Below are 22,746 nucleotides of genomic sequence, written 5' to 3'. Positions count from 1 at the left end.
GAACAGGCTGGGGCTGTTTTCCGTGGAGCGTCGGAGGCTGAGGGGTGACTTTGTCGAGGTTTTCAAAATTATGAGGGGCATCGATAGTATAAATAGACAAAGTCTTTTCCCTGGGGTCGGGGAGTCCAGAACTAGAGGGCATAGGTTTAGGGTGAGAGGGAAAAGATATAAAAGAGACCTAAGGGGCAACTTTTTCAGGCAGAGTGTGGTGCGTGTATGGAATGAGCTGCCAGAGGATGTGGTGGAGGCTGGTACAACTGCAACATTTAAGAGGGCATTTGGATGGGTATATGAGTAGGAAGGGTTTGGAGGGATATGGGCCGGGAGCTGGCAGATGGGACTAGATTGGGTTGGAATATCTGGTCGGCATGGACAGGTTGGACCGAAGGGTCTGTGCTGTACTCAATAAATGCTTAAAAATTAACACCTTTATAAGATATAGGAGCAGAGTTAGCCCATTCAGCCCATCAAACCTGTTCTGCCATACAATGACAGCTGATATGTTCCTCATCCCCATTTTCCTGCGTTGTCTCCACATCCCTTCAACCCATTACCAATTAAACATCTCTCCAACTCCCCCTTAAACTGTCCCGGCATCCACTGCACTTTGTGATGGTGAATTCCACCACCCTTTGCGAGAAGCAGTTTCTCCTCAACTCTGTTTGAAAAGTGCTGCCCCTTCTCCTAAGACTGTGACCTCTCGTCCCAGAACCCCCCCCCCCCACCCAAGAGAAAGCACCCGCTCCACCGCGACCTCATCCCCACCTTTTATCATCTTCAATACCTCAGTTTGACCTCTCCCTCATTATTCTCAATTCCAGAGAGCACGGGCCCTCAACGGATCGATCTCTCTCCATGCGGCAATCCCCTCAGCCCTGGGATCAGGCTACTGAAGTTCCCCTGATCCTCCCTCACATAAAGGGGACTAAAACGATGCCCAATACTCCAGGCGCAGTCTCACCAATGCCTTGTGTCCTTGTAACCAGACACCCTTTCCCTTTATATTCTATTCCTTTAGCTGCAAAAGCCAAACCTCTGTTTGTTTCCCTTTTTTATCTGCATGCTAGTTTTCTGTGACTCATTGAGAAAGACGAAACAAAAGTGTTTCTCACATTCTGAACACTCGGAATTGAAGTCTTGTTAAGTTAAACCCTTCCCCCCCTCACCCGGGTGTGATAGAAAAGGGAATCCTTTCTAGTGCGTTGAGACGATTACATTGTACAATCTGTTTTGAAGTTGTTAAGACCAGTGTAGTAAGTTGTTTGGTTTAGTCAGGGTCGCTCAGTGGTTAGCACAGCTGCCTCACTGCACCAGGGACCTAGGTTCAATTCCAGTTACTGTCTGCACGGAGTTTGCACATTCCCCCTGTGTCACAGACACACACACACACACAGACAGACACACACTCATACTCAGACACACACACAGACACACACACACACCCATCCACACACACACACACACTCATACTCAGACACACACACAGACAGACACACACTCATACTCAGACACACACACACACACACACACACACACCCATCCACACACACACACACAGACAGACACACACTCATACTCAGACACACATACAGACACACACACACACACCCACCCATCCACACACACACTCATACTCAGACACACATACAGACACACACACACACACACACCCATCCACACACACACTCATACTCAGACACACACTCATACTCAGACACACACACAGACACACACACACACACACCCATCCACACACACACTCATACTCAGACACACACACAGACACACACACAGAGACACACACACACACACCCATCCACACACACACACTCACCCATACTCAGACACACACAGACACACACAGACACACCCATACTCAGACACACACACACACTCAGACACAGACACACACACAGACACACACACACCCATACTCAGACATACACACACACAGATACAGACACACCCATCCACACACACATTGATACTCAGACACACATCCATACTCAGACACACACACATACACACTCACAGACACACATAGACACACACACACACCCATACTCAGACACACACAGACACACACACGCATCCATACTCAGACACACACGCATCCATACTCAGACACACACACACACACACACACACACACACATAAACACAGACACACACACAGACGCACACACACATGGACACACACACACACATGGACACACACACACACATGGACACACACACAGGCGCACACACACATTGACACACACACACACACATACACACACACAGCCACACGCACACACACACACACACACACACAGACTTGCTCTTCATAACCATTTTGCTCACTCCCACGTTTCCTGCTGGTGGCCATTGGTACTTGTTTGGATTTTCAGGCGAGCTGGGGCTGATTAACTGTCCGAGCTGGATCAGAGTACATGTGCACATCTGTGCATAACCTGAGAAGCTGCATATCCAGTTCCCTCAGCTTGGGAAACCCTTTCAACCTGAACAGCGAGAGGATTAAGGCATAGAACTGAGCAACAGCAGCAGGAAACCTGACACCGAAACCCTCTCAAAGACACAATGGCTCCGCGCTGACTGAACTCGGGTTTCAACACCTTTGAAGTCGATCTGTCAGTAATTGAAAGGGAACAGCTCAACTACAAAGGCGTCCCAGCAATCTGTTTTAATGAAGCAGAATTAGAGAACTCCTTTTATTAATATCTTCTGTTGGACATCAGGAACAACAGTGTGCAGGAGCAGATCCTATTACGTTTATCAGCCGCACCTTTCCAAGATGTTGGTGGTTTAGATTGCTAATTTAACCCCACTTTAGCAGAGGAATAATAATCAGTTCCTCCTGTTGGCAGATGGTTTTCAATCCAGACAAATGTGAGCTGATGCATTTAGGCAAGTCTAATTCTGGAGCGAATTATACAATGTACGGAAGAGCCTTGGGAAAACGTTGATGGGTAGAGAGATCTGGGAGTGCAGGTCCATTGTACCCTGAAGGTTGCTGCACAGGTGGATAGAATGGTCAAGAAGGCATACAGTAAGCTTGCCTTCATTGGACGGGGTATTGTGTATCGGAGCTGGCAAGTCATGTTAACATTGTACAAGACATTGGTTCGGCCGCATTTAGAATACTGTGTACAGTTCTGGTCGCCACATTACCAAAGGGATGTGGACACTTTGGAGAGGGTGCAGAGAAGGTTTATGAGGGTGTTGTCTGGTATGGAAGGTGCTAGCTCTGAAGAGAGGTTGAGTAGGTTGGGTTTATTTTAATGAGGAAAAAGGAGATTGAGGGGGGACCCGATTGAGGTTTACAGACTCATGAAGGGTATGGACAGGGTGGATAGAGACCAGCTTTTTCCCAGGGTGAAGGATTCAATAAGGAGAGGTCACACTTTCAAGGTGAGAGGTGGAAAGTTTAAGGGGGATACACGCGGTAAGTACTTCACACACAGAGGGTGGTGGGTGTTTGGAACGCGTTGCCAGCAGAGGTGGGAGAGGCAGGCACGGTAGATTCATTTAAGATGTGTCTGGATAAATGCAGGAGTAGGTGGGGAGCAGAGGGATACAGATGCTCAGGAATTGGGCGATGGGTTTAAACAGTGGGTTTGGATCGGCTCAGGCTTGGAGGGCCAAAGGGCCTGTTCCTGGGCTGTACATTTTCTTTGTTCTTTGTTCTTTAAGGCCCAGAGGACAGTTCAGGGTGAATCCGCATTTGCTGTGCGTCTGCAGTCACATGTAGGCAACGATGGGAGATCTCCTGCCCAGAAGGACATCCGTGAAATGGATGTTTTGTTCGTTCAAAAAAAACACGACTTTGGGCATTCGCGGTCATCGGCATTTTAATTCGGAATTTCGTTTATTGGATTCCAGCTGTTCCCGTGCGCTGGGATTCAAAACTGTGCCCCACCCCGCAATCCAAGAAAACAGAGAGCTGAAATGAAAGGGGAAATCTCAGGAACTCTGGTGGAGACCGAGTTGACGGTTGGAGTACCATATGCCGCTATTTTGGAATGCCAACCTGACCCTGAGAGGGGAGGGCAGCAGGAACTAGAGCAAGTTCTATGGGTGCCGTGAGGCAGCAGTGCTAACCACTGAGCCACCGTATCAATTCACCAGGATGTTGCCGGGCGTGGTAGATTTGAGTTATCGACAAAAGCTGGACAGACTGGGACTTTTTTTTAACTGGAGCGTAGGAGGTTGAAAGGAGACCTGATAGAGGTTTATAAAATAACGAGAGGTGCAGATCGAGTTGATGGTGGTTATCTTTTCCCTAAGGTGGGGGATGTCAAGACTAGGGGGTACATGTTTAAGGTGAGGGGAGAGAGATTTTGAACAAAGACATCAGTGGCCGATGTTTCACACAGAGGGTTGTTCGTGTGTGGAGTGGTGGATCGCACCATTTAAAAGACATTTGAGTACACCAACTAGCCCCAAAACAACATGACCTTCTCTCACGAGTATCCTCACACACGGATGAGGAAGGACCCCGCTTTGACTGGGACAACTCATCCATCCTAGGACAAGAGACCTGCACGAGAATTCCTAGGAGCATGGCATTCCAGCCGGAACTCTATCAAGAAAAACATCGAGTTAGACCCCATTCTACCACCCCCTGAGAAAAGGAACGGGAAGTGACTTCACCACAGGAAATGACATCACCAACCCAAACATATAAACAGGAAGCAGGAATTTTCAGCATTGTTTCGCCTGGAGGCCCACCGAAGATGTTACCCCGTAAGGCGATGAACCTTCCAGCTCAGCGAGTAAACCTACATCTCGAACCTCAACCTGAACTACAAATCTGCTCAAACACATTTGGATAAGGACAGGAATAGGAAAGGTTTGGAGATATGGGCCAGGAGCAGGCAGTTGGGACGAGTTTAGTTTGGGATTATGGTGGGCATGGACCGTTCAGGTGGAAGGGTCCGTTTCTGCGCTGGACGACCGTGTGATTATGGCTCTGACCCCATTCAATGTTTGAACAACACCGATCTCTGGGATCACGAGCGAAAGGAAGATTGAGTGATTGTGGGCCAGCGCGATCTTCATTTCCACCCTGACCTCGCACAATACCCTTCGAGGAGTCTAATCCTGTCCTGCTGACTTCCTGACGTCTCCAGCCTGAGTCTGGAAACACAGACTTGATTTTTTTCCCTTGCTCTCCAGCCTGCAGCGCCTGTTATGTTGGAGGACAGCCGAGAGTCCTGGTGCCTGCTCATTAGCCAAGTCTCGACCCAGGCCAATATCTTACTTCTGACACTGCGGCCTCTCATCTTATGACTTAACCTTTGTTGTTGCAGCTTGTTGATTAAGTTTGGAAGTTCAGTTGAAACACAATCCACTAGTTCCCCTCTCTCCACGCTGCTTGAGACTTCCTCCGTACAAACGCGACCTCCCTTCATGTAGATGTGCTGACTCTGCTTAACTCGGTGAACACTTTCTGACTGTTCTGCTATCACTCCCTTCATAAGTCATCGTTCCAACATTAGCCGAGAGTTACCCAACCTTTGACACCTCCCTTCCTTTATGAACAAGCACAAGCAGTTTTCCAATCCTCTGGGAGCTCTCTAGAATCCAAGCATTCGTAAAAATTACAACCACTCTCCATAGCTACCTCTTGTAGGATCTCTGAGATCAAAGGTATCAGGGATTGAATTAAATTGAATTGAATGGAATTAAATTAAATTAAATTAAATTGAACTGAATTGATTTGAAATGAGTTGAGTTGATTTGAGTGGAGTTGAGTTGATTTGAATTGAGTTGATTTGAATTGAGTTGATTTGAATTGAGTTGATTTGAATTGAGTTGATTTGAATTTAATTGAGTTGATTTGAATTGAGTTGATTTGAATTGAGTTGAGTTGATTTGATTTGAATTGAGTTGATTTGAATTGAATTGAGTTGATTTGAATTGAGTTGATTTGAATTGAGTTGATTTGAATTGAGTTGAGTTGAATTGAGTTGAGTTGAATTGAGTTGAGTTGAATTGAGTTGATTGTCCCGTGTCCCGAGGCACGGTGAAAAGCATTGTCTTGCGAGTAATACAGGCAGATCACAGAGTTAAGTGTCATCGATAAATAATAGGTAAACAGTGGCAAAAACAGAAACCCAGGTACAGGCGAATGTTAAGAGTTTGTGAGTCCATTCAGTATTCTAACAACAGTAGGGTAGAAACTGTTACAAAACCGGCTGGTGCATGTGTTCAGGCTTCTGTACCTTCTCCCCAGTGGTAGAGGTTGTAGAAAAACATTGCCAGGGTGGGATGGATCTTTGAGAATGCTGGCGGCCTTTCCTTGACAGTGGGGCCTGCTAGATGGATCCACCTGCCTTGAGCTCCATTGGTTGGTCTCTAATACAACAGTACCCCGACAGTGTGGAAACAGGCCCTTCGGCCCAACAAGTCCACACTGATCCTCTGAAGACTAACCCACCCAGACCCATTCCCATTCCCCTGTCCTATTTTCCTTCATTTACCCCTGACTAATGCAAATAATGCAATTTAGCATGGCCAATCCACCCCAACCTGCACATCCCAGGGCACTATGGGACAATTTAGCACGGCCAATTCACCCTAACCTGCACATCCCTGGACACTATGGGACAATTTAGCATGGCCAATCCACCCTATCCTGCACATCCCTCAGCACTATGGGACAAATTAGCATGGCCAATCCACCCTAACCTGCACATTCCTGGGCACTATGAGACAATTTAGCACGGCCAATCCACCCTAACCTGCACATCCCAGGGCACTATGGGACAATTTCGCACAGCCAATCCACCCTAACCTGCACATTCCTGGGCACTATGAGACAATTTAGCACGGCCAATCCACCCTAACCTGCACATCCCAGGGCACTATGGGACAATTAGCATAGCCAATCCACCCTAACCTGCACAACCCAGGGCACTATGGGAAATTAGCATAGCCAATCCACCCTAACCTGCACATCCCTGGGCACTATGGGACAATTTAGCACGGCCAATCCACCCTAACCTGCACATCCCTGGGCACTATGGGACAATTTAGCATGGCCAATCCACCCTAACCTGCACATCCCTGGGCACTATGGGACAATTTAGCACGGCCAATCCACCCTAACCTGCACATCCCTGGGCACTATGGGACAATGATGTGATTTTACCTTTCAACAGCATACTCTCTTAATTTTCTTGGTCGTTCCTCTCTCCTCTGTGGGATGGAGTTTTGCTGAGTCATGGCATACCTTGTTAAATGTCACTCCTGTGAATCCATCCACCCAGTTCGCTTTAACCAACTGCATCCACATTTCATCGCAATTGCATTCAGTGAAGTTAAACGCGGATCTCACCCACAAACTGAACATGAAATTCGATCATGTTCAAATGCAGAAAGGTGGATAAATCCCCAGGACCTGATCAGGTGTACCCGAGAACTCTGTGGGAAGCTAGAGAAGTGATTGCTGGGCCTCTTGCTGAGATATTTATATCATCGATAGTCACAGGTGAGGTGACGGAAGACTGGAGGTTGGCTAACGGGGTGGCACTGTTTAAGAAGGGTGGCAAGGACAAGCCAGGGAACTATAGACTGGTGAGCCTGACCTCGGTGGTGGGCAAGTTGTTGGAGGGAATCCTGAGGGACAGGATGTACATGTGTTTGGAAAGGCAAGGACTGATTCGGGATAGTTAACATGGTTTTGTGCATGGGAAATCATGTCTCACAAACTTGATTGAGTTTTTTGAAGAAGTAACAAAGAGGATTGATAAGGGCAGAGCAGTAGATGTGATCTATATGGACTTCAGTAAGGCATTCGACAAGGTTCCCCATGGGAGACTGATTAACAAGGTTAGATCTCATGGAATACAGGGAGAACTAGCCATTTGGATACAGAACTGGCTCAAAGGTAGAAGACAGAGGGTGGTGGTGGAGGGTTGTTTTTCAGACTGGAGGCCTGTGACCAGTGGAGTGCCACAAGGATCGGTGCTGGGCCCTCTACTTTTTGTCATTTACATAAATGATTTGGATGTGAGCACAAGAGGTATAGTTAGTAAGTTTGCAGATGACACCAAAATTGGAGGTGTAGTGGACAGCGAAGAGGGTTACCTCAGATTACAACAGGATCTGGACCAGATGGGCCAATGGGCTGAGAAGTGGCAGATGGAGTTTAATTCAGATAAATGCGAGGTGCTGCATTTTGGGAAAGCAAATCTTAGCAGGACTTATACACTTAATGGTAGGGTCCAAGGGAGTGTTGCTGAACAAAGAGACCTTGGAGTGCAGGTTCGTAGCTCCTTGAGAGTGGAGTTGCAGGTAGATCGGATAGTGAAGAAGGCGTTTGGTATGCTTTCCTTTATAGAAACATCGAACATAGGAGCACAAACAGGCCCTTTGGCCCTTCGAGCCTGCACCAGCATTCAGTATGATCATGCAATCTCACTCTCCTACTCGCTACTTCTCTCCAAACCCCTTGCCCTCTTTAACCACAATGGCCATGTCTACCTCCCTCTTGAATATACCCAATGAACTGGCCGCATCAGCTTTCTGTGGGAGACAATTCCACAACTCCCTGAGTGAAGACATCATCCTCATCTCCAACCTGAATGGGGCTTCCTCCTTAATTCTTAGATTGTGACCCCCACTCCCCCCCCCATACTCGTTCCCATACATTGGGGAACACCCCTCCACCCCCTCCTGCATCCAGTCTGTCCAGTCCCATCAGGATTTTGTATGTTTCAATGAGACCCTTCCCCCCCCCCCCCCCCCCTCCACCACCCCAATTCTTCCAGTCAGTCCTGCCACTCAGTGTGGTTCAACCCTCACTGGACTCACTCAACAGCATGAATCTCCTTCCTCAGCCCAATGCTTTGCACAATACTCAAAGGGGTGGCCTCACCAAGGCCCTGTTGGACTACAGTGAGGGTCCTTCACTGTGATACTCAACACCTGAAGGGCAGCGTATTATTCCACTGGGAGAAAGGGAGGACTGCAGATACAAGAGATCAGACTCTCCTGACCAGCTGTGCTCTTGCAGCACCACACTACTCGGTGGCACGTCGTTCCACGCCCGTCCAGTCCGATCCAATGTTCGGTACGATCAGGAATAATCGAGATCTCCTCCTGCATTTTCCCATCCGGTCCTTAAATCCCTTGATCCCCCCCCCAGGGAACCAACATCTGCCGAGCTCAGCCTCAGATGCCCTCAACAGTAAACCACTCCGGACCGTACTCATGTAGAAAGTCACCATCCCAGGAGTGAACTGGAGTAGCGCACTTCCAGCTGTATAACAGATCGCCATTCATGGAGTCATAAAGTTACAGAGATGGTACAGCACAGAAACAGACCCTTCGGTCCAACCCATCCATACCGACCAGATATCCCAACCCAATCTAGTCCCAGCTGCCAGCACCCGGCCCATATCCCTCCAAACCCTTCCTGTTCATATACCCATCCAAATGCCTCTTAAATGTTGCAATTGTACCAGCCTCCACCACATCCTCTGGCAGCTCATTCCATACACGTACCACCCTCTGTGTGAAAAAGCTGCCCCTTAGGTCTCTTTTATATCTTTCCCCTCTCACCCTAAACCTATGCCCCTCTAGTTCTGGACTCCCCGACCCCAGGGAAAATACTTTGTCTATTTACCCTATCCATGTCCCTCATAATTTTATAAACCTGTATAAGGTCACCCCTCAGCCTCCGACGCTCCAGGGAAAACAGCCCCAGCCTGTTCAGCCTCTCCCTGTAGCTCAGATCCTCCAACCCTTGTCAACATCCTTGTAAATCTTTTCTGAACCCTTTCAAGTTTCACAACATCTTTCTGATAGGAAGGAGACCAGAATTGCATGCAATATTCCAACAGTGGCCTAGCCAATGTCCTTTACAGCTGCAACATGACCTCCCAACTCCTGTACTCAATACTCTGACCAATAAACGAAAGCATACCAAACGCCTTCTTCACTATCCTATCTACCTGCGACTCCACTTTCAAGGAGCTATGAACCTGCACTCCAAGATCTCTATGTTCAACAACACTCCCTAGGACCTTACCATTAAGCGTAGAAGTCCTGCTAAGATTTGCTTTCCCAAAATGCAGCACCTCGCATTTATTCGAATTAAACTCCATCTGCCACTTCTCAGCCCATTGGCCCATCTGGTCCAGATCCTGTTGTAATCTGAGGGAATCCTCTTCACTGTCCACTACACTTCCAATTTTGGTGTCATCTGCAAACTTACTAACTGTAGCTCTTATGTTCACATCCAAATCATATTGCCCATAGTGTTCAGGGATGTGTAGGTTCAGTGCATTAGTCAGGGGAAATGTAATGATGAATTAGCCATGCTGAAATGCTCATAGTGTTTAGGGATGTGTAGATGAGGAGCATTAGTCAGGGGAAATGTAGAGTAGTGCAGTCAGAGAATGATTCAATACAGTCAGGAATAATCAAGATCTCCTCCTGCATTTTCCCATTCGTTCCTTCAATCCCTTGATCCCCCCCCCCCCCCCCAGGGAACCAACATCTGCCGAGCTCAGCCTCAGATGCCCTCAACAGTAAACCACTCCGGACCGTACTCATGTAGAAAGTCACCATCCCACGAGTGAACTGGAGTAGCGCACTTCCAGCTGTATAACGGATCGCCATTCATGGATTCATAAAGGTACAGAGATGGTACAGCACGGAAACAGACCCTTCGGTCCAACCCGTCCATGCCGACCAGATATCCCAACCCAATCTCGTCCCACCTGCCAGCACCCGGCCCATATCCCTCCAAACCCTTCCTATTCATATACCCATCCAAATGCCTCTTAAATGTTGCAATTGTACCAGCCTCCACCACATCCTCTAGCAGCTCATTCCATATACGTACCACCCTCTGTGTGAAAAAGTTGCCCCTTAGGTCTCTTTTATATCTTTCCCCTCTCACCCTAAACCTATGCCCTCTGGTTCTGGACTCCCCGACCCCAGGGAAAAGACTTTGTCTCTCTATCCTATCCATGTCCCTCATAATTTTGTAAACCTCTATAAGGTCACCCCTCAGCCTCCGACACTCCAGGGAAAACAGCCCCAGCCTGTTCAGCCTCTCCCTGTAGCTCAGATCCTCCAACCCTTGTCAACATCCTTGTAAATCTTTTCTGAACCCTTTCAAGTTTCACAACATCTTTCTGATAGGAAGAAGACCAGAATTGCATGCAATAGTCCAACAGTGGTCTAACCAATGTCCTGTAAAGCCGCAACATGACCTCCCAACTCCTGTACTCAATACTCTGACCAATAAACAAAAGCATACCAAACGTTTCTTCACTATCCTATCTACTTGTGACTCCACTTTCAAGGAGCTATGAACCTGCACTCCAAGATCTCTATGTTCAGCAACACTCCCTAGGACCTTACCATTAAGCGTAGAAGTCCTGCTAAGGTTTGCTTTCCCAAAATGCAGCACCTCGCATTTATTTGAATTAAACTCCATCTGCCACTTCTCAGCCCATTGGCCCATCTGGTCCAGATCCTGTTGTAATCTGAGGTAACCCTCTTCGCTCTCCACTACACCTCCAATTTTGGTGTCATCTGCAAACTTACTAACTATACCTGTTATGTTCACATCCAAATCATATTGCCCATAGTGTTCAGGGATGTGTAGGTTCAGTGCATTAGTTAGGGGAAATGTAATGATGAATTAGCCATGCTGAAATGCTCATAGTGTTTAGGGATGTGTAGATGAGGAGCATTAGTCAGGGGAAATGTAGAGTAGTGCAGTCAGAGAATGATTCAATACAGTCAGGAATAATCAAGATCTCCTCCTGCATTTTCCCATTCGTTCCTTCAATCCCTTGATCCCCCCCCGCCCCAGGGAACCAACATCTGCCGAGCTCAGCCTCAGATGCCCTCAACAGTAAACCAATCCGAACCGTACTCATGTAGAAAGTCACCATCCCAGGAGTGAACTGGAGTAGCGCACTTCCAGCTGTATAACAGATCGCCATTCATGGAGTCATAAAGTTACAGAGATGGTACAGCACAGAAACAGACCCTTCGGTCCAACCCGTCCATGCCGACCAGATATCCCAACCCAATCTAGTCCCACCTGCCAGCACCCGGCCCATATCCCTCCAAACCCTTCCTATTCATATACCCATCCAAATGCCTCTTCAATGTTGCAATTGTACCAGCCTCCACCACTTCCTCTGGCAGCTCATTCCGTACACGTACCACCCTCTGGATGAAAAAGTTGCACCTTAAGTCCCTTTTATATCTTTCCCCTCTCACCCTAAACCTATGCCCCTCTAGTTCTAGACTCCCCAACCCCAGGGAAAAGACTTTGTCAATTTATCGTATCCATGCCCCTCATGATTTTGTAAACCTCTATAAGGTCACCCCTCAGCCTCCCGACGCTCCAGGGAAAACAGCCCCAGCCTGTAGCTCAAATCCTCCAACCCTGGCAACATCCTTGTAAATTTCTTTCTGGATTAGACAGGAAGAGACAAGAAAAGAAAGACATTTTCTTCCCTTGCTGGAAGGATCAGGGACTGGGGAGGGGTATAGGTTGAAGGAAAGAGGCAGGACGTTTGGAGGCAACATGTGGGAAACTATTTTCACCCAGAGGGTAGTCTGGGTCTCACTGCATGTAAGGGGAGGGTGAGGGGACAGGTAGCAAACCCCCCCATCTCATCGAAGGAGGATATAGATGGGCACTCACTACACCAAGGGAAGTAGATTAGAACAGCTAGATGGTTCGTTTTGACCAGTGGCACAACCCCGAGAGGCCATTTTCTGTCCCATAGTCCTCTGTGACTGGCTGACACACACAGGGCGGCACGGTGACACAGTGGTTAGCACTGCTGCCTCACAGCGCCAGGGACGCGGGTTCAATTCTCACCTCGGGCAACTATCTGTCTGGCATCTGCACGTTCTCCCCGTGTCTGCGTGGGTTTCCTCTGGGTGCCCCGGTTTCCTCCCACAGTCCAGAGATTGCAGGTCAGGGTGGATCGGCCATGCTAAATTACCTCATAGCATTAGGTGCCTTAGGTCAGAGGGAAATGAGTCTGGGTGGGTTACTCTTCGGAGGGTCGGGGTGGACTGGTTGGGCCGAAGGGTCTGTTTCCACACTGTAAGGAATCGAATCTAATCAGATACACCTCCGTGTGACAGTGTACAGGCTAACACAGCTCCCCAGCTCAAACAAAGATTAAATTCACTCACAGTTGGACACTCTGACTGAACACGTCCATGGGTCTCTCTCTCTCTCTCTCTCTCTCTCTCTCTCTGAGGTGAACGTCCCTCTGCCAGCCTATTCCTTGAAGCTTCCATTCCCACGCCACAGTTCCTGCCGTTGTTCCCATTGCCGCCCCCCACCCCTCCCATTCTCAGATTCCCCAGCTCTTGTGGTTTCGGATGGGCTCGCCCTGGCCAGTGAGCTGAGTCTCCCTGCCCCACCCCACACCCAGAGTGAGATCAGGAGGATGGGGAACCACCTCCCGGTTACAGCCCTTCCCCACGTAATCCCATCACACGCTCCGGTGAGTTTCCACACAGATCGGATTACGGACAGCGGCAGCCCAAGCCCCACTCACTCCGACGCGGAATTACTTGGCAGTGGAATGGCTCCTTCCTCCCACACGGTTCCGAAACCCTTCACCCCAGCAAATCCCGTCCATCAACACCACCTCCCCCGTCCCTCCACCACCACCCTGCTTTTTCCCAACAACCACGACCATTCCCATTCCGAAAACAGAAGCTGCAGATCCGTAATTAAGGCAACGACGTGCTGGGATGACCTCAGCAAGTCATAAGATTCCCTACAGTGCGGAAGCAGGCCCTTCAGCCCAACAAGCTCACACTGACCCTCCAAAGAGTAACCCATCCAAACCCATTCCCCTACCCTATTATTCTGTATTACCCTCTGACTAATGCACCTAACGTACACATCCCTGGGCTCTACGGGACAATTTAGCATGGCCAATCCACCCTAACCTGCACGTCCCTGGACACGATGGGACAATTTCCCATGGCCAATCCACCCTAACCTTCACATCCCTGGGCACTATGGGACAATTTAGCACGGCCAATCCACCCTAACCTGCACATTCCTGGGCACTATGGGACAATTTAGCATGGCCAATCCACCCTAACCTGCACATTCCTGGGCACTATGGGACAATTTAGCATGGCCAATCCACCCTAACCTGCACATTCCTGGGCACTGTGGGACAATTTAGCATGGCCAATCCACCCTAACCTGCACATTCCTGGGCACTATCGGACAATTTAGCATGGCCAATACACCCTAAACTGTACACCTTTGGACTGTGGGAAGAACACACCAACTCCACACAGACAGTTACCCAAGGCTGGAATCGAACCTGGGACTCTGGTGTTGTGAGGCAGCAGTGCTAACCACTGAGCTACCATGCTTCCAGTGTTGGATGCTGGTACAATTACAACATTGAAGAGGCATTTGGATGGGTATAAGAATAGGAAGGGTTTGGAGGGATATGGACGGGGTACTGGCAGGTGGGACTAGATTGGGTTGGGATATCTGGTCGGCATGGACGGGTTGGAATGAAGGGTCTGTTTTCGTGCTGGACATCTCTATGACTCTAATCTTCAATTGTAGAGGTCCCACCTACCCCAGATTGAGCACTGTGCTTGTGGGTCAGCACGGTAGCTCAGTGGTTAGCACTGCTGCCTCATGACATCAGGGACTCAGGTTCGATTCCAGCCTCGGGCAACTGTCTGTGCAGGTTTCCTCCAGGTGCTCCAGTTTCCTCCCATAATCCAAAGATGTGCAGGTTAGGGTGGATTGGCCGTGCTAAACTGTCCCATAGTGCTCAGGGATGTGCAGATTAGGGTGGATTGGCCATGATAAATTGTCCCATAGTGCCCAGGGATGTGCAGGTTAGGGTGTATTGGCCATGATAAATTGTCCCATAGTGCCCAGGGATGTGCAGGTTAGGGTGGATTGGCCATGCTAAATGGTCCCATAGTGCCCAGGGATGTGCAGGTTAGGGTGTATTGGCCATGATAAATTGTCCCATAGTGCCCAGGGATGTGCAGGTTAGGGTGGATTGGCCATGCTAAATGGTCCCATAGTGCCCAGGGATGTGCAGGTTAGGGTGGATTGGCCATGCTAAATTGTCCCATAGTGCCCAGGGATGTGCAGGTTAGGGTGGATTGGCCATGCTAAATTGTCCCATAGTGTCCAGGGATGTGCAGGTTAGGGTAGATTGGCCGTGCTAAATTGTCCCATAGTGTCCAGGGATGTGCAGGTTAGGGTAGATTGGCCGTGCTAAATTGTCCCATAGTGTCCAGGGATGTGCAGGTTAGGGTGGATTGGCCGTGCTAAATTGTCCCATAGTGCCCAGGGATGTGCAGGTTAGGGTGGATTGGTCATGCTAAATTGTCCCATAGTGTCCAGGGATGTGCAGGTTAGGGTGGATTGGCCATGCTAAATTGTCCCATAGTGCCCAGGGATGTGCAGGTTAGGGTGGATTGGCCATGCTAAATTGTCCCACAGTGCCCAGGGATGTGCAGGTTAGGATGGATTGGCCATGCTAAATTGTCCCATAGTGCCCAGGGATGTGCAGGTTAGGGTGGGATTGACCGTGCTAAATTGTCCCACAGTGCCCAGGGATGTGCAGGTTAGGGTGGATTGGCCATGCTAAATTGTCCCATAGTGCCCAGGGAAGTGCAGGTTAGGGTGGATTGGTCATGCTAAATTGTCCCATAGTGTCCAGGGATGTGCAGGTTAGGGTGGATTGGCCATGCTAAATTGTCCCATAGTGCTCAGGGATGTGCAGGTTAGGGTGGATTGGCCATGCTAAATTGTCCCATAGTGCCCAGGGATGTGCAGGTTAGGTGCATTTGTCGGGGTAAGTGTAGAGTAATAGTGTCGGGGAATGGGTCTGTGTGGGGTACTCTTTGAAGGGCCGATGTGGACTTGTTGTGCTGAAGGAGCTGTTTCCGCACTGTAGGGATTCGATGATTCACTTTCTCTGGCAGCTCATTTGATATGCACACCACCCTCCCTTTTATATCTTTCCCCTCTCACCCTAAACCTATGCCCTCTAGTTCTGGACTCCCCGACCCCAGGGAAAAGACTTTGTCTATTTATCCTATCCATGTCCCTGATGATTGTATAAACCTCTATAATGTCACCCCTCAGCCTCCGGCCCTCCAGGGAAATCAGTTCCAGCCTGTTCAGCATCTCCCTATATCTCAAACCCTCTAACCCTGACAACATCCTTGTAAATCTTTTCAGAACCCTTTCCGATAGGAAGGAGACCAGAATTGCACGCCATATTCCAACAGTGGCCTAACCAATGTCCTGTACAGCCACAACATGACCTCCCAACTCCTGTACTCACTACTCTGACCAATAAAGGAAAGCATACCAAATGCCTTCCTCACTATCCTATCTACCTGTGACTCAACTTTCAAGGAGCTATGAACTTGCACTCCAAGGTCTCTTTGTTCAACAACACTCCCTAGGACCTTACCATTAAGTGTATAAGTCCTGCTAAGATTTGCTTTCCCAAAATGCCGCACCTCACATTTATCTGAATTAAACTCCATCTGCCACTTCTCAGCCCACTGGCCCATCTGGTCAAGATCCTGTTGTAATCTGAGGGAATCCTCTTCGTTGTCCACTACACCTCCAATTTTGGTTTCACCTGCAAACTTACTAACTATACTTCTTACACTCGCATCCAAATCATTTATGTCGATGACGAAATGCAGTGGACCCAGACTATTGTCCATCAGGAAGTTCGTGTCTCCTCTCTCTCTCACTCATATTTCTTCATGTCCCAGTAAACCCACATCTGGAGATGTATCTCGCGATAGACAGGATAAAGATATGATGCAGTCTGGGGGGGGAAAAATAGGGAAGATCATCCCAATCCAATCAGGATTGCATGCATTCATGTGGAGATGTTGCACGTGGGTATATAACTGACCAATTGAACACAAGAGGGTCAAAACACTCAAGTCTGTAGAGGGTAAATTCACAGTCAGAATACAGCATGGTAAAGACACTCCAATTCTGGACAAGGTACACTCACAAAGCCTGGGCTCTATGCTGCTGTCTGAGGCCTGGGCTCTGTGCTGTCCCCTGAGGCCTGGGCTCTATGCTGCTGTCTGAGGCCTGGGCTCTGTGCTGCTGCCTTAGGCCTGAGCTCTGTGCTGTCCCCTGAGGCCTGGAGTCTGTGAGGCTGCCTGAGGCCTGCGGTCTGTGCTCCTGCCTGAGGCCTGGGATCTGTGCTAGTGCCAGAGGCCTGGGCTCTGTGCTGTCCCCTGAGGCCTGGGGTCTGTGCTCCTGCCTGAGGCCTGGGCTCTGTGCTTCTGCCTGAGGTCCGTACTCTGTGCTGCTGCTTGAGGCCTGGAGTCTGTGAGGCTGTCTGGGCTTCAAGACCATGCTGAGGAATGAGATTGTTCGACACATTGCTGCTGACTAGGCCCGATAGTGCTGCCTCAGTGCACAGCCCTGTCTTGTTCACTGTGTAATGGAAGGGGTGAGCAGGGCTCTCAGAATAATGACAGACCCAGCACCACGAGGGTTCACTGGAGGGACTGCTCGTTGCTCGTGCCTCTCAGATTAGTATCGTCGTCACCTTCAAGCCTCCTGACTGATGGTGATGGGCTACACCCACCCCAACATGGCCACCGATGCCTGAAACGTGGGACAGCCATTGGTGTCGTATCTGCAATGGAGATAAGTGGACCTGGCCTTTGAGAAGGGTCTCACAATGCTCTCAGGGCCCCCCACAGATCCATCCCGTTGCTATGGATACACTGCCACTATAATCCATCCCACTCCACCAACTCCACTAAAGCAACATCACCCCAAATCCTCCAGGAGAGAGCTTTAACAGTGTCCAGTGGCATCACAGCTGGCATTGAGGTTGGGGAGAGGGAGCATCTGGCGTATGAGCAAACATCTGCGTTCCCCTACCCTCCCCAGGACCTGCCCCTCAACCTGATTCACTATTCCCAAAATTCCTGTATTTGTCGACAAAATCGCCAGATTATTTTGATGCAGTTTGCTATGGCAACCTCACCCGCAATTGCAGATGCTTTTTCAAGAGTGTGGCCTTATTTGAATTGTTTAAGTATTAAGACGATATTGGAGATAACTGTCATGCTACACTCGAAGATCAAATAAGGAGTGTGAATATGTCTTAATTTTAATTTTGTTTCTGGTTGTTCCACAATGGACAAACATAGCTTCACTTTTCCAATCATGAATGGCCAGCTTTGTATTTAATATTGTTTGGCAGACTTGGGTTTTGGAAGGAAATGGCTTTGTGGAAATTGTTGGGAGTGACTTCTTTAAAATAGATAATTAAAATTAGATTCCCGATAGTGCGGAAACAGGCCATTTGGCCCAACAAGACCAAACTGACCCTCTGAAGAGTATCCCACCCAGACCCACTCACTTACACCTATTACTCTACATTTCCCCAGACCAATGCATCTCCCCTGCACCTCCCTGGGCACGATGGGACAATTTAGCATGGCCAATCCACCCTAACCTGCACATCCCTGGGCACTATGGGACAATTTAGCATGACCAATCCACCCTAACCTACACATCCCTGGGCACTATGGGACAATTTAGCATGGCCAATCCACCCTAACCTGCACATCCCTGGGCACTATGGGACAATTTAGCATGACCAATCCACCCTAACCTGTACATCCCTGGGCACTATGGGACAATTTAGCATGGCCAATCCACCCTAACCTGCACATCCCTGGACACTATGGGACAATTTAGCATGGCTAATCCACCCTAACCTGCACTTCCCTGGGCACTATGGGACAATTTAGCATGGCCAATCCACCCTAAATTGCACATCCCTGGGCACTATGGGACAATTTAGCATGGCCAATCCACCCTAACCTGCACATCCCTGGGCACTATGGGACAATTTAGCATGGCCAATCCACCCTAAATTGCACAACCCTGGGCACTATGGGACAATTTAGATTGGCCAATTCACCCTAACCTGCACATCCCTAGACACTATGGGACAATTTAGCTTGGCCAATCCACCCTAACCTGCACATCTTTGGACTGTGGGAACACCCAGAGGAAACCCACACAGACATGGGCAGAACGTGCAAACTCCACACAGAGAGTCACACGAGGCTGGGATCGAACCCTGGTCTCTGACACTGTGAGGCAGCAGTGCTAACCTCTGAGCTACTGTGCCGCCCCTAAAGTCCACCTTTGATCCCTGCTGGAGCTGGGTTGAATTGGTTTTGGAGAAGTGTTTTGGTTTATGAAGGTGGAGGAAAGCCTGCATAGAACAAGCTGCCCAGCTGATTTCATTTCTCTCTCAGCTCCCTTCCTCGCCCAGCCCCACCCCCCTCCTATTTATCTCTGAGCCCCCTTGGTCCACAAGTCTCATTCCTGATGAAGGGCTCATACCCAAAACGTCGATTCTCCTGTTCCTCGGGTGCTGCCTGACCTGCTCTGCTTTTCCAGCAACACACTCTTCGACTCTAATCTCCAGCATCTGCAGTCCTCACTTTCAACCCTGCTGATTTCTCCTATCTCTGAAAATCAGGTCCCCCCTTTGGCAGATGGTTTTCAATGTGAGGTGATGCATTCTGGGAAGTCTAATTCTGGACCGAATTATACAATGAATGGAAGAGCCTTGGGAAAAGGTTGATGGGTAGAGAGATCTGGGAGTGCAGGTCCATTGTACCCTGAAGGTTGCTGCACAGGTGGATAGAGTGGTCAAGGAGGCATACAGTAAGCTTGCCTTTATTGGACGGGGTATTGTGTCTCGGAGCTGGCAAGTCATGTTAACATTGTACAAGACATTGGTTCGGCCGCATTTAGAATACTGTGTACAGTTCTGGTCACCACATTACCAAAGGGATGTGGACGCTTTGGAGAGGGTGCAGAGAAGGTTTATGAGGGTGTTGTCTGGTATGGAAGGTGCTAGCTCTGAAGAGAGGTTGAGTAGATTGGATTTATTTTAATGAGAAAAAAGGAGATTGAGGGGGGACCTGATTGAGGTTTACAAACTCATGAAGGGTATGGACAGGGTGGATAGAGACCAGCTTTTTCCCAGGGTGAAGGATTCCATAACGAGAGGTCACACTTTCAAGGTGAGAGGTGGAAAGTTTAAGGGGGATACACGCGGTAAGTACTTCACACACAGAGGGTGGTGGGTGTTTGGAACGCGTTGCCAGCAGAGGTGGGAGAGGCAGGCACGGTAGATTCATTTAAGATGTGTCTGGACAGATACAGGAGTAGGTGGGGAGCAGAGGGATACAGATGCTCAGGAATTGGGCGATGGGTTCAGACAGTGGGTTTGGATCGGCTCAGGCTTGGAGGGCCGAAGGGCCTGTTCCTGGGCTGTACATTTTCTTTATTCTTCTTTATTCTTTGTAAGGGAAGGATTGAACGAACATCTCAAGGTTGTATTTCTTGGCCGCGCGGGATTCAGGAAACGAGCGTGACCAGATCCTCAGAGTAGCAAGCCTTTGGAAAATATTACACTTCAACCCGTTAACGTTAAAAAGAAATCCTGTGCACATCTTCCTCAGAAAGCTAACTTCTGTGAGTCCAGGATAGTGTCGGGGGTTCAGGATTGACACTTCCTGACTGAGCACGGACAAACCATAGCCGATCCCCGGCCTAACCAAAGGTCTGTGGGGTTAGGCTGGGGATAGGTCATGATTTCACAGAGAGGCGCAATAGACTCCGAGGGGCTGAATAGCCTACCTTTGTTCCTCTGCTTCGCTAGGGCTGTGGGTCAAGTGCTGGGAGATGGATCGTTCGGGGGTTGTGTATGAGCTAGTATGGATGCAATGGGCTGAAGAGCCATTTTCTGTGATTCTGACACAGATGAATGAATGTGTCCATGAAAAAAGAACTGATAACCTTTGTTGCTTAAATCCTAACAGCAATAAGGTCATTAAGTAGAAATGGTATTCTTACCATGGGGCAGGAGTTGCGGAGTGATAGTACATACATCTTACCTCAGTCGTGTGATGCTCACTATTCGAAAAGTTAAAATCACACTCCGAACTGGATTGACCCGGTGAGCGTTCATGTAAAAACCTCGCGATGGGCGATATGCTGGGAAGTGGGGGAGTAGGCTGGCACAGATTCGATGGGCCGAATGGTCACTTCTGTGCCTCCATGGTCCCTGTGCAAGCTGACACAGCGAACGGAAACATCCGCGCGGGTGAGGAGATGTTCAAATCCAGGAGGGAGATGAATGCGACTCTGGAAGGCACGCACAACACTAACCTGGGAAGGAGATGGGCAGGGCTCAGATACAGCAGTCTGAAGAACCTGCACATGGACCGAACATCCGAATCCCGATGGAAGAACGGACAATCTCCCATCAGGGAGCCGGGGAGGGGCTTGAATCCTGGAATCAAATCCTGACAGTGTGGAAACAGGCCCTTCGGCTCAACAAGTCCACATTGATCCTCAAAAGCGTAACCCACCCAGACCCCACGACTCTACATTTACCCCTGACGAACCCATCTCACCTGCACATCTCTGAACACGGTGGGTCGATGGCCAATCCGCCCTGACCTGCACGTCTTTGGATTGTGGGAGGAAGCCCACGCAGACACGGAGGAGAATGTGCCAGCTCCGCACAGACAGTGGCCCGAGGCGGGAATCGAGCCTGGGTCCCTAACGCCGCGAGGCAGCAGGGCTAGCCACCGAGCCGCACGATGTCGGCCCAAGCACGGTGCTCTTGTCCCGCTTGGACACGGACCGCCTCAGTATCTGAGGAGTTGGGTACGGTACAGTGCTGAACACTGAGCAATCACCAGCGAACATTTCCAACCTCTGACCTCGCGATGGAGGGAAGGTCAATGATGAAGCAACTGAAGAGGGTTGGGCCTAGGACACTCCCCTGAGGAACTCCTGCCAGAGACGTCCTGGGGAGCTGAGATGACTGACCCTCCGACAACCATAACGATCTCCCTTTGTTAAAAACTACACACGACACCGAGTTATAGTCCAACAGGTTTATTTGGAAAAGCACTAGCTTTCGGAGTGCTGCTCCTTCCTCAGGTGGTTGTGGAGAATAAGATTGTAAGACACAGAATTAAGAGCAAAACATCAGAGTGTATTTGGAACAAACCCAGGTTGCTGTCCAGTCGTTCATCTTTGAGAATGGGTTGCAGGATTCGGTTCATTAATGTGGAAATCCCAGAAGTTCTTCATCGGTCCCGAGATGGTGTAATGCTTAAAATAAAAACGTGACATCTCAGCCCAGACAATGCATAAAGGTGTGAGTCGGTCTGTATCCTAACCTAGAGCGACACTGGTTCTATCTCTAAAAGGAGGAATTTCTAAAATGTTTCATGGATTGACTTCCAGCAGACTGTGTGCTTTTTGAACAAAATAGAGTGTGTCTGCAAATACAAATTCGCCCCATAGGCTGACGTGTGTGTGAGAGAGTGTGAGTGTGTCCCAGTGTGTGATAGTCTGTGTGTGTGAGAGAGAGTGTGAGTGTGTTTATGAGAGAGAGTGTGAGTGTGTTCGAGTGTGTGATTGTGTGTGTGTGTGTGTGTGTGAGAGAGAGAGAGTGTGAGTGTGTGTGTGTGTATGAGAGAGTGTGAGTGTGTCCGAGTGTGTGATTTGTGTGTGTGTGTGTGTGAGAGAGAGTGTGAGTGTGTGTGTGATAGTCTGTGTGTGTGTGTGTGTGTGTGCGTATGTGTGAGAGAGAGTGTGAGTGTGTGTGTGATAGTCTGTATGTGTGTGTGTGCGTA

At 49.1% G+C, this 22,746-nt stretch overlaps 1 long non-coding RNA gene across 1 annotated transcript in view; it reads left to right on the top strand.

Moving 5' to 3' along the window:
* The window catches only part of LOC140468520 (uncharacterized), a 74,131-nt gene extending 51,877 nt beyond the window's left edge, over nt 1–22,254 (top strand). Inside the window, exon 3 of the long non-coding RNA XR_011955673.1 lies at nt 20,400–22,254. This is a non-coding gene — a long non-coding RNA (uncharacterized lncRNA). The remainder of the gene's footprint in view (nt 1–20,399) is intronic.
* The last annotated feature ends 492 nt before the right edge of the window (nt 22,255–22,746 follow it).

Source organism: Chiloscyllium punctatum, chromosome 47 (genome assembly GCF_047496795.1).
Source record: "Chiloscyllium punctatum isolate Juve2018m chromosome 47, sChiPun1.3, whole genome shotgun sequence".
NCBI classification, from domain to species: Eukaryota; Metazoa; Chordata; class Chondrichthyes; order Orectolobiformes; family Hemiscylliidae; genus Chiloscyllium; species Chiloscyllium punctatum.
The sequence above is the reverse complement of the archived record's forward strand: the minus strand, read 5'-3'. Positions and strand labels throughout refer to the sequence as shown.